General features: G+C 34.7%; 1 long non-coding RNA gene across 1 annotated transcript in view; it reads right to left on the reverse strand.

Annotated features, from left to right (window-relative positions):
• Nucleotides 1-4,178: 4,178 nt before the first annotated feature.
• Nucleotides 4,179-12,747, reverse strand: part of LOC143235435 (uncharacterized) — a 41,802-nt gene continuing 33,233 nt past the window's right edge. The window contains exon 2 of the long non-coding RNA XR_013019187.1: nucleotides 4,179-4,829. This is a non-coding gene — a long non-coding RNA (uncharacterized LOC143235435). The remainder of the gene's footprint in view (nucleotides 4,830-12,747) is intronic.

The following is a 12,747-nucleotide window of genomic DNA, read 5'->3' on the forward strand; positions in this document are numbered from 1 at the left end:
GTCACGTGTTTGTACTTAACTGTTATCATGCAACTCGATCTTTTGATTTAAGGTAACTTCAAATTCCTGTCACGTGTTTGTGCTTAATTGTTATCATGCAACTCGATGTTTTGATATAAGTTAGACCTTAAATACCTGCCACGTGCTTTTCTGCGTAAACGTCATTAAATAACTCGATATTTTGATATAACTTATATCTCAGTTTCTTGCCTGTCATGTGTTTGAATTTAAACCAGTTCACTTTAACTAATCAACTTCTATAAACATGTTTAATGTATTGATATAACTTAATTCCAAACATATTGAAGAAAACTTCTGTTTAAAAGCAGCAAACAATCATTTCGTTTTTTTTTTAGTTTCTTTAACACAACACAGCTTTGTTACCTAATGGTTGAAAATACTTAGTTTTCTCTGTAATTTCTAATAAAGCAGTTACTCATATGGAAGAATGAAACAAAATTTGATTTTGTTATGCCTCACGTGCTGGTTGGTGTCTCTTGGTCATCTATCTCAGATACTAGATTCGCACGTACTCTTTATCGAAAAGATGATATGTGGTAGAAGTTAAAATTGTGTCGCGGGTTCGAATCCCCGTCACACCAAACATGCTCGACCTTTCAGCCGTGAGGGCGTTATAATGTCACGATCAATCCCATTATTCGTTAGTAAAAGAGTAGCCCAAGAGTTGGCGATGGGTAGTGATGACAAGCTGCCTTCCTTCTTGTCTTACACTGCTAAATTAGGGACGGCTAGCGCAGATAGCCCTCGTATAACTTTGCGCGAAATTCAAAAACAAACAAACAAGTTAAAATTCAAACTATTTGGAATTTATTTAAGAAACTTGCAACCATAGTTTTCAGGACAGAAATGAATTACAAAATTGAAAAGAGATTTAGCTTAGAAACGATTTCATCCATGACTGTAATTAACTTTTAAACTTTGACTGGCTCTATAAAGGTTACAATAAATATGGATTCAAATAGTTACAACTAAAATTGAGTTAGTCATTCATTTTCCATGTGCAATACACAAGTAAACTAAGCAGTAAATATTGAGCTTAATCCAATACTGGTTGTTTTTTGGCTTTACAATTCTTGGGTGAATTGTGTATTACTACGTGCAAAGTAAACAACAAAAATTAAATTGGAAAGAACTTGTTGTTTTTTTGAAAAGACAGAGTTAGTCAATATAGCTATATCATCACCCTAAATTAACGTCTAGTTGTAGAGCATTATAGTTGTAGCTTATAAAACTTTGCTGGATTTACTTCAATGTGAACCATTAGAGAAAATGAAAACTTCTTAGATTTACTTCCAACGTGACTGTTTGGAGCACATGGATTCTTACTGGATTTACTTCTATCTTGATTATATAGCTTAAGAAATAAATCCTGGATTTGCTTGTGGAGTGAGTAGTTAGAACTCATGGAACCTTGTTGGAAATCTTTATAGACTGCTTCTAAAAGTATTGTTTCGAGATTTACTTACGTTTCTTTAGTGAGGCGTAATTGACGGTTTCTTTGAGAAATACAATGTTCGCATACAGGCAAGCGATATCCAATGTATTTGGAGTATACACAGCGTGCTTTATACAGTGGTATTATGTATTAAGTTGTTATTGAAATGGATGGGCTTAAAATGTTATGGGTTGCAAACATTTTAGTAGGTGTTATATCGTTAATAAAAGAAGAAATACCTCCAAACAGATTGCTGGTCGCTTTTTTTTCAAACTCGTGCTCAGCAATTAAAACATGATTTTGATTTAAAGAAACGCGTACCTTCCATGGCACAGCGGTATGTCTGCGAACTCACACTGCTAGAAACTGGCTGTCGATACCCGTGATTGGCAGAGCACAGATAGTCCATTGTATAGCTTTGTGCTTAATTTCAAACAAATCATAAAACCAAAAAGAAACTCACTGATGTTGCATAGCTGTCGAATTATATGTGTGTGTGTGTTCTGTAGCATCTATTTATTTACATTATTTTTAGGCTTAAGAATTCATAAGATGTAATGATAACAACCATATTGTTAGATGTTGCCAGTGTTAATGCCTTGTTTAACAGAACTTGATAATTTGGTTACTTCTTAACTCTACTTATTCCGGTGTTATATATTTTTTAAGTATTAACATTCATAACTAACTAAGAATTTCTAATAACTAAAAATTCTTATAGCTCAGCGGTAAGTCTGCGGGCTTGTAAGGCTAATATTCGGACTTCAATACCAGCAATAGGCATGGTCAGATAGACAAAAAATAATCTAATTAAGAACCTGACCCTATGTATGTCCGTTCAATGTTAAACAGAGTACTTATAACGGTACAATTCACGGTTGGATCTCTGAGTCGAGAACAGAACAGATAAGCTATTGCGCAGTTTTGTGGTCAGTAGCCAAAGCAAAAGGCCTGGCATGGCCAGACGGTTAAATCACTTGAGTCTTAGTCTCAGCATTGCGGGTTCGAATCCCGTAAGTAAAAAGAGTATTTTATTAAAATTTGCTTTAATTTTTACTATTCATTTCATGCACCATTAAGGCCCGGCATGGCCAAGTGAGTTAAGGCGTTCGACTTGTAATCTGAGGGTCGTGGGTTCGAATTCCCGTCGCATCAATCATGATCTCCCCTTTCAGCCGTGGGAGCGTTATATGTGATGGTCAATCCCACTATTCGTTGGTAAAAGAGTAGCCCAAGAGTCAGCGGTGGGTGGTGATGACTAGTTGCCTTCCCTCTAGTCTTACACTGCTAAATTGGGGATGACTAATAACGCGGATAACCCACGTGTAGCTTTGCGCGAAATTCAAAGCAAACAAACATACAAATAAACTAAAGCCAAAAAAATAATCTAACTAACAGCATCTAAACCTCTTGATATAAATGCAATGTAGATATTTAAGATATTATTATGTCTGGTTGATACGCTCCATTGTCGTTGAAATGTTTAACAGATTTCAAATCGTTTATATTGTGACAAAGTTTTCACATATTTTTGATTCATGTCTCTGGACAGGAATCTTACAAAAATATGTAAAATTTTCGTCTTTACCATTATAAACTGAAACATTTATTTAATTTTAAAGTTATTATATGGAAATGCCAAATGGATAATTACCAACTTGATTTACTTCTCGACTTAATATCCATGAGGGGAAAGTTTTACGTACTTTATTGATTAGGTTAAAACTCAATAAATGTGTGAATATCCGTCATATTCTTCATTAAACAATAATTAGCCAACAACTGCAATGGCGGAAATTGATGAAGATTGATAGGTTCGTTATGCGATTTTATAAAAACAAGTGCTCTAAAATCAGCAAATAATAACAGATGATAAAAAAGACTACGTAAACGTTATGTTAGGCATTACGAATCATAAGTTTCTATAATTTTAAAGTATAGTGAAGTGCATTGTAATTGGAAGAACATGAAAAACCTATCCTCTAGTGGCTCAGCATTACATATGAAGGTTTATAATTTTAAAAATAGGTTGTTGTTTTTTATATCACTGGTGAGCACAATCCATATAGCTCACTATATAGATTTGTGCTTCGCAATAAGCGAACGAACAAAAATTAAATACCCATGTTTTTCTTCATACAATGAATAGCGCATCTGATTTGGTGTGAATGATGAAGTGATGCTGATTGAAGGAGACATATGATTATTCACTTTGTTAAACTGAAGAATATGTGAAAGGAAAGACGCATATGAATCACTTTGTGAGAAAAAGAGGAAAGTGTGTGGGATGCATCTGGACGTAACTCTGTCAACCTCAAGGATACTGAGGGATGAAAATGTATGTGAAATTACTTTGTGAGTAAACGATGAAAGCGTGTAGGACATACAAGATGTGATCAAATGTTTTAATACCGAAGAATAACGTATATACATCAGTATTATTTGCTATGTCCTTCAAAGTAATCTTCCCCAGCTGATACACACTTGTTCCAACGTTTCTGCCATTTTTTGAATCAATGATAGAAGTCTTAAACTGTTATGGACCCGACATTCCCAGCTGGTTAAGGCGCTCAACTCGTAATCCGAGGGTCGCGGATTTGAATCCCCGTCGCATTAAACACACTCGTCCTCTCAACCTTGGGAGCGTTATAAGGCGATGGATTCGTAGTATAAAAGTCTCGGGTTCGAATCCAGTTCACCAAACATGCTCTCTTTTTCAGCCGTGGAGGCATTATAATGTGACGGTCAAACCCACTATTCGTTGGTAAAGGAGTAGCCCAAAAGTTGGCGGTAGATGGTGATGACCGGTTGCTTTACCTCTAGTTTACATTGCTAAATTAGGAACGGCTAGCGCATATAGCCCACGAGTAGCTTTGCGCGAAATTGAAAACAAACCAAACCAATGAACTGTTATGTGACTAAGTTCTACTTTCACATTATTAAGGATGGTTGGAATGTCATCAAATCTTTTTTCTTTCAACTTAATTTTGATTTTGGGAACAGAAAAAATCACACGGGGCAAAACCGGGAGAATACGGGGGGTGTGGTATCACAGGAATGTTTTTTTTTTTCTGTCAAATATTCTTGAAGAGACATATCAGTGTGAAGGCTCGTTGGCATTATGAAGACGCATGCAGAGTTTTTCAGTTAAAATCGTCTAACACGATCCAAAGGAAATGTTCAGTTCATTAGCAATTTCGTGAACAGTTAATCGTCGATCAATTTCATTTTTTTTCTTTCACCTTTGCAACCATTTCATCAGTGGACAATGTCGACAGTCACCCAGAATATGGGTCATTTTTGACCGATTCCCGGCCATCTTGGAAGCGTTTTATCCACTGATAAACGACAGCCTTACTTAAGCACAAAAGACCTACAAAAGAATACCATTGCATTAGCTTATATGTAAATTGGTAGAAATAATGCCAAAAAAATGGACTGAAACCCCTAAAATTACGATTTTGTGACCTTTTGACTTCTAAAAATGACAAAAATGGACAAATCCCCATTTTATGTACATGCATAGGTCTTATAAATAAAGTATCTTTTTCACCTAAGTCCGTCTAAAATTGTTAAAATACGGCAAAGTAATTCTCAAAAACCCTAAAATTATGCTTTTTTGTGGTATCTGAACCTTTTATAATTATTAAATCTAGCCATATCCACTATTTTGTGTTTCAATTTATGGGATCTAAAGAAAAGTATCTCTGTGTCAGATCCCCGCTAAATTAGCGAAACTTTGGCATTGTAATTGACCAAAAAGTCAACTATGCTTTTCTGTTAGCTCCTACCTTCCTGAGGACACTCAGAATAAACAAATGCAACTTCTTTTTTAGAAATTATTGTATGTTAGGCGCATGAATAATTGTGACATTGTCATCGTGATTCCCGTAAATATGGTCACACGAGAACCCAAGATATACATTTTCTGATTGTTTAAATTTTCACCTCATAAAATCCTTAAAAAGTCCGAAATCATAAAAAATTGGATTAAAGAAAAACCATACCAACTTTCAACTAACTCCTCCCAAGTATGAAAGAATGGAAACAGATTGAAAAATGTTTGGAAGGAAAAGCATGTTTCTCTACAGATACAAAAATATACGAATTTACCGTACTAATCTTAAAGGAACAGAGCTATAACGCAACGTTATCACGTCTTTATCAGCTCAGAGCTGTGAGGCAACATTAGTATTAAGGGTCATGCTCATTTTACACTTCATAGCTAGATATTTTAAACATTTTCTGCATATATAATTGATTTGTGAATGAAATTTTACAAAAATCTGTATTTCTATATATTTCTTTCTCTGTCTATCGATTGTTCTGTTTGTACTTGCAGTCCCCCGATGGTACAGCGGCAAGTCTACGGATTTACAACGCTAAAATCGGGGTTTCTATTTCCTTTGGTGAACTCAGCAGATAGCCCGATGGGACTTTGCTATAAGAAAACAGACTTTTTTTTTTCCATTCTATTCAGGACTTATGTTCTCGCTTCAATAGAATATTTATAGCTTCTATATTAATAACTAGTTGACATACCCATTAAATGCACGAGAGGTCTACTTTCTATGTTACTCCCTGGGAAGCGATAAGAGTACATGCTGGCTTTTTTGAAAGTCGGTCCAGTTCACACAACGTTATAATTTCCACGACATAAAATCAAAATTCTGTACAATAATATAATTTGTGAAAATATATGTTGTTGTTTTTGTGTTAAGATCAGTTCGACGTAGTTGTGTTCAACGGCCGGAAGTTTAAAATGTTTTGCAGGAAGTACTGTGAATTTGATAGTCCTTAGTTTTAAACCGTGGCTCGAAATATACAAATCTTGTCAAGTTCAACATGTTCTACTAGTAAAATATTACCAGTTGAGATGATTGTCAATTCATTGGGTGTGAATATAAACAAAAAGAGTTTGTTTTTAAATTTTGCGCAAAGCTGCTCAAGAGCTATCTGTGCTAGCCATCCCTAATTTAGCAGTGTAAGACTAGAGGGAAGGCAAGTAATCATCACCACCCACCGCCAGCTCTTGGGCTACTCTTTTACCGACGAATAGTGGGATTGACTGTCACATTATAACGCCCCCACGGCTGAAAGGGCGAGCATGTTTCGTGCGACCGCGAGTGGAACCCGAGACCCTCGGATTACGAGTCGAGCGCTTTAACCCACCTGGCCATGGCGGGCCGAGAGAAAAGGGAAAAGAAATATGCAAAAAGCAACCATACGTGTAAGGCCTGCTGGGAAAATAATCATTTGTGTATCCGTTATTAACATTCAACAGTACATCTTCTACTCAAAACGTTCATAGGCCCAGCATGGCCAGGTGGGTTAAGGAGTGCGACTCGTAATCTGAGGGTCGCGGGTTCCATCGCGGTCGCACGAAACATGCTCGCCCTTTCAGCCGTGGGGGCGTTATAATGGTACGGTCAATCTCACTATTCGTCGGTAAAAGAGTAGCCCAAGAGATGGGGGTAGGTGATGATGACCAGCTGCCTTCCCTCTAGTCTTACACTGCTAAATTAGGGACGGCTAGCACAGATAGCCCTCGACTAGCTTTGTGCGAAATTCAAAAACAAACAAACTCCAAAACGTTCATGTAATGCTATAGATTTAGAATGTCTTTGAATGCTAATTTTCAGAATGCAGTCTATGTTGTTTTACGCTAATAAACAATGTGTTACATTTTCATGTTTGAAATAAAATGCACGTGCAATGCGCATGCTTTTTTATTTGAGTTTTACATTAGTTTGGTGCAAAAAGTTTGAAAAACATTTGTTACAAGAAATTCAATGAATTGTTGGATTCTATCGATAACTAATACAAACGTTTGAAGGCAGAGATAGTACTCAGAATATTAGCATCGCCAAATATAGTTTTTAGTTTTGAAAGTACTTTTATAAAGAGCATATCTTGGTGGCTAGATATTGGATTTTGTGTAGCTAGACCAGAATTGGGCAAAATAGTGTCACAATCTATATACTTTTATGAATTTCTCTACTTTCTACTAGTAAACGTCGAACTGAATTTGTTTTCAGCCAAACTTTGTTCGTCGGGTTTCACAAGAGAAGTGCATTCTAAAACATCCTTTGCCAGGTTTCACAGGAATGACATGTTCTGTTTTCATTTTTGTTATCTCTCTAGTGAATCTTCAGGAAACCAGGAAGTTTGTGATTTATATATCACTGCACTGAGAAAAACCACTGAACTGACTGAAGTTCCATAAATATTAAAGTATGTACAATGTATAAAAGTTTCCGAAAAGTAACTTTTGTACGGCTAACATTTTCCTGAATTGTAGGCGTGAAGCTTATGGTTTGGTCGCGCAGCTGGCACCATTTCCTGTTCATTTTGCGCAGTTTTTCACGGAAGCCATATTAGCCATTCATTGTTATTGTTGTCGCTTTCTCTTTTAACCGTATTAGAGTATTGTTAAGAAAGAAAAAGTAACAAGTAATCGTACTGTCTGGTAAAAACCAAAGAAACTTACTGAGGTTGATATGCGAAACAGAAACTTGTCACCAGATTCCAATCAAACAGACTTTGGAATTTCTTAAAGAATTACTTAAGTTACAGACAAATGTAACGAACCATTACGTTTAGAAAGTATTCATTAGAGATAGATCCATTAACCTCAATCAGTGAACTATTACAGCAACAAAAAGTTGTTTCGCGCCAAGTAATATTGTTAGTTTTATGATCGCAAAATGTAGCCACACACATAGATGAACGTTTAAATCTATTTTACTTCAATGTAAGCTCATTTATTCTGTTCCAAATTAACCTAATTTCTATGAACCCCTCGGTGATTTATAAAAGGGTTATAATATCGAATTAATTTTCAGTGATCAAGTATGCGAAATTGTGGAGCTGAGGATTGCGTTCTGTTATCGTCACATACAAAACTGAACTCCGCACTTTGAGGTGGTGATAAGAGTGAAGATAAAGCCCTATTCGGTCTGACAGGAGTAATCGGAGAGTTGCGTTGGGTGGTGTTGAGTAGTTGCTTTCGTCATAGTCCATCCCTTAAAAATTAGAAACTTTGAGTGAAATGCAACATAGCAATTTCCTGTGACCTACAGAGGTCGCTAAGAACTTAAAAAAATGTTTATTTTACGAGAATGATTTCAACTAAATATGATTTATTAATTTACGTTTAAAAATTAAATCGGTATGGAACATTTAAAAATTAAATATATTTTCCTCAATCAGACTGCTTTTGTAAAAAGTGTTATACAATAATTTATTAATTTTGCGTAAATGTAACCTTTTTGTAAGTAAATGAAATCTTATAATGTCGTTTACCAATTAATTAATTAAAGTGTCTCGGATAATGTAAATTTCAGTTTTCATATTTTTGTTACTGAGAAAGGAATGTAAATTGGAAGTTTTTTCTCACACATGAAAATTATTTAAATACATTAGCAAATAAGTTAATAAATCATCGTCATGAGCCGCGAACAATTTATTTTGAGTCGCTAAGAGACCAACATCACGAGTTGCTAACAACTCGTCACAAGTCACTAATAATTCAACATCATGAGGTGCTAACAAATCAATATAATGAATTTCTTCTTCCCGGAGCTTAATGTGACTTCACTTGTTACTGTTCTTTTTTTCTTTTATTTATAATCGATTTATGATGAAAACCGAACAAGTGTATTTTAAACGTTTGGTTTTGGTTTTCTTTTTAGTTGGACTCAACTTGTTCTTATTACAAAATACGCTTACGTTTCTCGTTGCTTCCAACTTCGAAAAATATTTCACGAAAATAAATCTACATAAAATATTACGTTTTCTTATTATAATAACAGACTTTTTGCTATTCATACAACTACATGCAATACCGAAATCTTTTTTTTTTATTCCAAATCTGATAAAACCCATAAAAATATTAAAAATTTACCAAGGAATAGACTATGTTTTACTATTAAATATATGTCGATATGTTTCCTGCTGCATAATGTCTAGCAAGTAGTCGTTATGATAAAATCTTTTGCTCCCAAAACTCTTTCAAAGATATTGGTTTCTATGAGATTTGATGTTAACATTTTTTCCAATTTGCTTCTTTTTTATACTAAAATATGACATGGAACATTCTCTATTTCGAACAGCAATAGCATACAAAGGAAAAGAAATGTTTACCATCACAGAATTCCAACCGGTGTATTGATACTCTCTAACTAACCAGGATAGGCAGAAGAAACATGAGTGAGTAATCACATTACTCCAGATTTACAGTTCACTCCACAAATGAAAAAAAAAAAAATGATTTCAGTAGTTCTTGCCAGATGTTCGCCGGGTTGCCTTTTAAACCTTGGGAATTATTTACATTTTTTGTGAACTCTCTTTTCTTATGCGTAGAGTAAAACTTATGCAGATACATTTTTACCGCAACACTTATTTTTTTATGTTTTTCGCACTTTTTGTTTTAGGCCTAGTCTCATAACAAATGCCCTTTGTGGAAAACGCGCAGATGATCCACCATGTATGTATTTATGCGGTGAAAAAAAGTAGAGAAAGAAAGAGATGTGTGGAAGAAACGTATTTCAAACACTTTAATTTTAAATTCAGGAGTTTCTAATTCCTATCACTAGTAGGGTATCTCTTCCCGTTGGAAATATTAAATGTCTCTGAATTATAATTTTGCTCCTTTGAAAAATATTGTTCGGAATATTTCAGTTTCTTGTGTTAATTGTGGCAACTGTTCCCAAAGCAACACATCAACAGTGTTATTCTTCTTTTCTAATCGTTCTCTCATCAAAAATAAGTAAAATGATTCATCTGAAAGTTCTGCTCTGTGCTTAGCAATTCGTTAAGTAGGCCCGACTGGGTCAGGTACTCTTGGGATAATGGTCAATAACACAATTAATAGCGAGGAAACCAAACGGATCTCAGAAAGAGTAGTCATAAATACTTTTTATAATTTACCTCTTACTAATGATTAACATGAATTACTATTATTAATTATAATTTTTAAAGAGGTTTAGTAACTTTTCCAGTTGAAGTTATTAATAGTAGCTATATTATGTATTATTTCACTGTCATGGCTTGAGGACCAACAGTTTATAATATCAATCTGCATACCATGTTATCACATGGGAACAAATCACAAGTAATCAAAACAATGTTAATATTTTCAGTTTATTCAAATCGTTAAAGTAAGTCTGGGTCTTATCGAAACAACCTACCTTCCAGACAGTTACAGAATGTGTTACGATTGGCTAGATGGTCCATTGATGGCAAGCGTTAAAGTAAGTCTAAATGTTAATAAAACAACAGGCTTCCAAACATTTACAGAATGTGTCACGATTGGCTAGGTGGTCCATTGATGGCAAGCGTTAAAGTAAGTCTAAATGTTAATAAAACAACAGGCTTCCAAACATTTACAGAATCTGTCACGATTGGTTAGGTGGTCCATTGATGGCAAGCGTTAAAGTAAGTCTAAATGTTAAAAAAACAACAGGCTTCCAAACATTTACAAAATGTGTTACGATTGGCTAGGTGGTCCATTGATGGCAAGCGTTAAAGTAAGTCTAAATGTTAATAAAACAACAGGCTTCCAAACATTTACAAAATGTGTCACGTTTGGCTAGGTGGTCCATTGATGGCAAGCGTTAAAGTAAGTCTAAATGTTAATAAAACAACAGGCTTCCAAACATTTACAAAATGTGTCACGATTGGCTAGGTGATCCATTGATGGCAAGCTTAAAGTAAGTCTAAATGTTAATAAAACAACAGGCTTCCAAACATTTACAAAATGTGTCACGATTGGCTAGGTGATCCATTGATGGCAAGCTTAAAGTAAGTCTAAATGTTAATAAAACAACAGGCTTCCAAACATTTACAGAATGTGTCACGATTGGCTAGGTGGTCCATTGATGGCAAGCTTAAAGTAAGTCTAAATGTTAATAAAACAACAGGCTTCCAAACATTTACAGAATGTGTCACGATTGGCTAGGTGGTCCATTGATGGCAAGCGTTAAAGTAAGTCTAAATGTTAATAAAACAACAGGCTTCCAAACATTTACAAAATGTGTTACGATTGGCTAGGTGGTCCATTGATGGCAAGCGTTAAAGTAAGTCTAAATGTTAATAAAACAACAGGCTTCCAAACATTTACAAAATGTGTCACGATTGGCTAGGTGGTCCATTGATGGCAAGCGTTAAAGTAAGTCTAAATGTTAATAAAACAACAGGCTTCCAAACATTTACAAAATGTGTCACGATTGGCTAGGTGGTCCATTGATGGCAAGCTTAAAGTAAGTCTAAATGTTAATAAAACAACAGGCTTCCAAACATTTACAAAATGTGTCACGATTGGCTAGGTGGTCCATTGATGGCAAGCGTTAAAGTAAGTCTAAATGTTAATAAAACAACAGGCTTCCAAACATTTACAAAATGTGTCACGATTGGCTAGGTGGTCCATTGATGGCAAGCGTTAAAGTAAGTCTAAATGTTAATAAAACAACAGGCTTCCAAACATTTACAAAATGTGTCACGATTGGCTAGGTGGTCCATTGATGGCAAGCTTAAAGTAAGTCTAAATGTTAATAAAACAACAGGCTTCCAAACATTTACAAAATGTGTTACGATTGGCTAGATGGTTCATTGATGGCAAGCGTTAAAGTAAGTCTAGATGTTAGGGAAACAACAAGCCTTCCAAAATTTACAAAACGTGTCACGGTTAAGTAGTTAGTCCACTAACGTCAAGCGTTCAAGTCAGTTCAGATGTTGCGAAATAAAATGTATCATACAAAAAATGCAAATAATAAAAGGTAAATCTTTTACAAACAATGTTTGAACTTAGTTTTTAACCCTAGTGGACACAATTTTAGGAAGCTGCAAATTGAATGATATAGATAAAATTAAAGATAGTTCTCTATTGACGGAAGTAGTACAAAAAAAACGTTATAAGTAACTCCTCCATTACAATTATTCATACAGTTTTTAGTACCAAAGTTAAGAGCCAAGCGTATATTAACTCAAAAATAGCGCAGTATTTGTTTGTCAGGCACAAAGTTTAGCGCTATAAGAGTGCCTAACGTAATCTTAAACCAGATATCTTTAAAACAAATACTCCTTCTATTTTATATTATAAGTGGAGAATCATTCAAGAAATTTGTAAAATTAAATTATTATGGTTATATATCAACAACAATAAGTCATGAAATTGCCTTAAATTTGAGATATAAAGTATAAAATTCCCATTGTTCACGTAAGTAAAAATAGTGTTTTATCAAAATTGGCTTTAATTTTTTACTATTCATTTTATGTACCATTAAAACGTG

This window comes from Tachypleus tridentatus, chromosome 12, assembly GCF_004210375.1.
Source record: "Tachypleus tridentatus isolate NWPU-2018 chromosome 12, ASM421037v1, whole genome shotgun sequence".
In the NCBI taxonomy this organism is placed as follows: domain Eukaryota; kingdom Metazoa; phylum Arthropoda; class Merostomata; order Xiphosura; family Limulidae; genus Tachypleus; species Tachypleus tridentatus.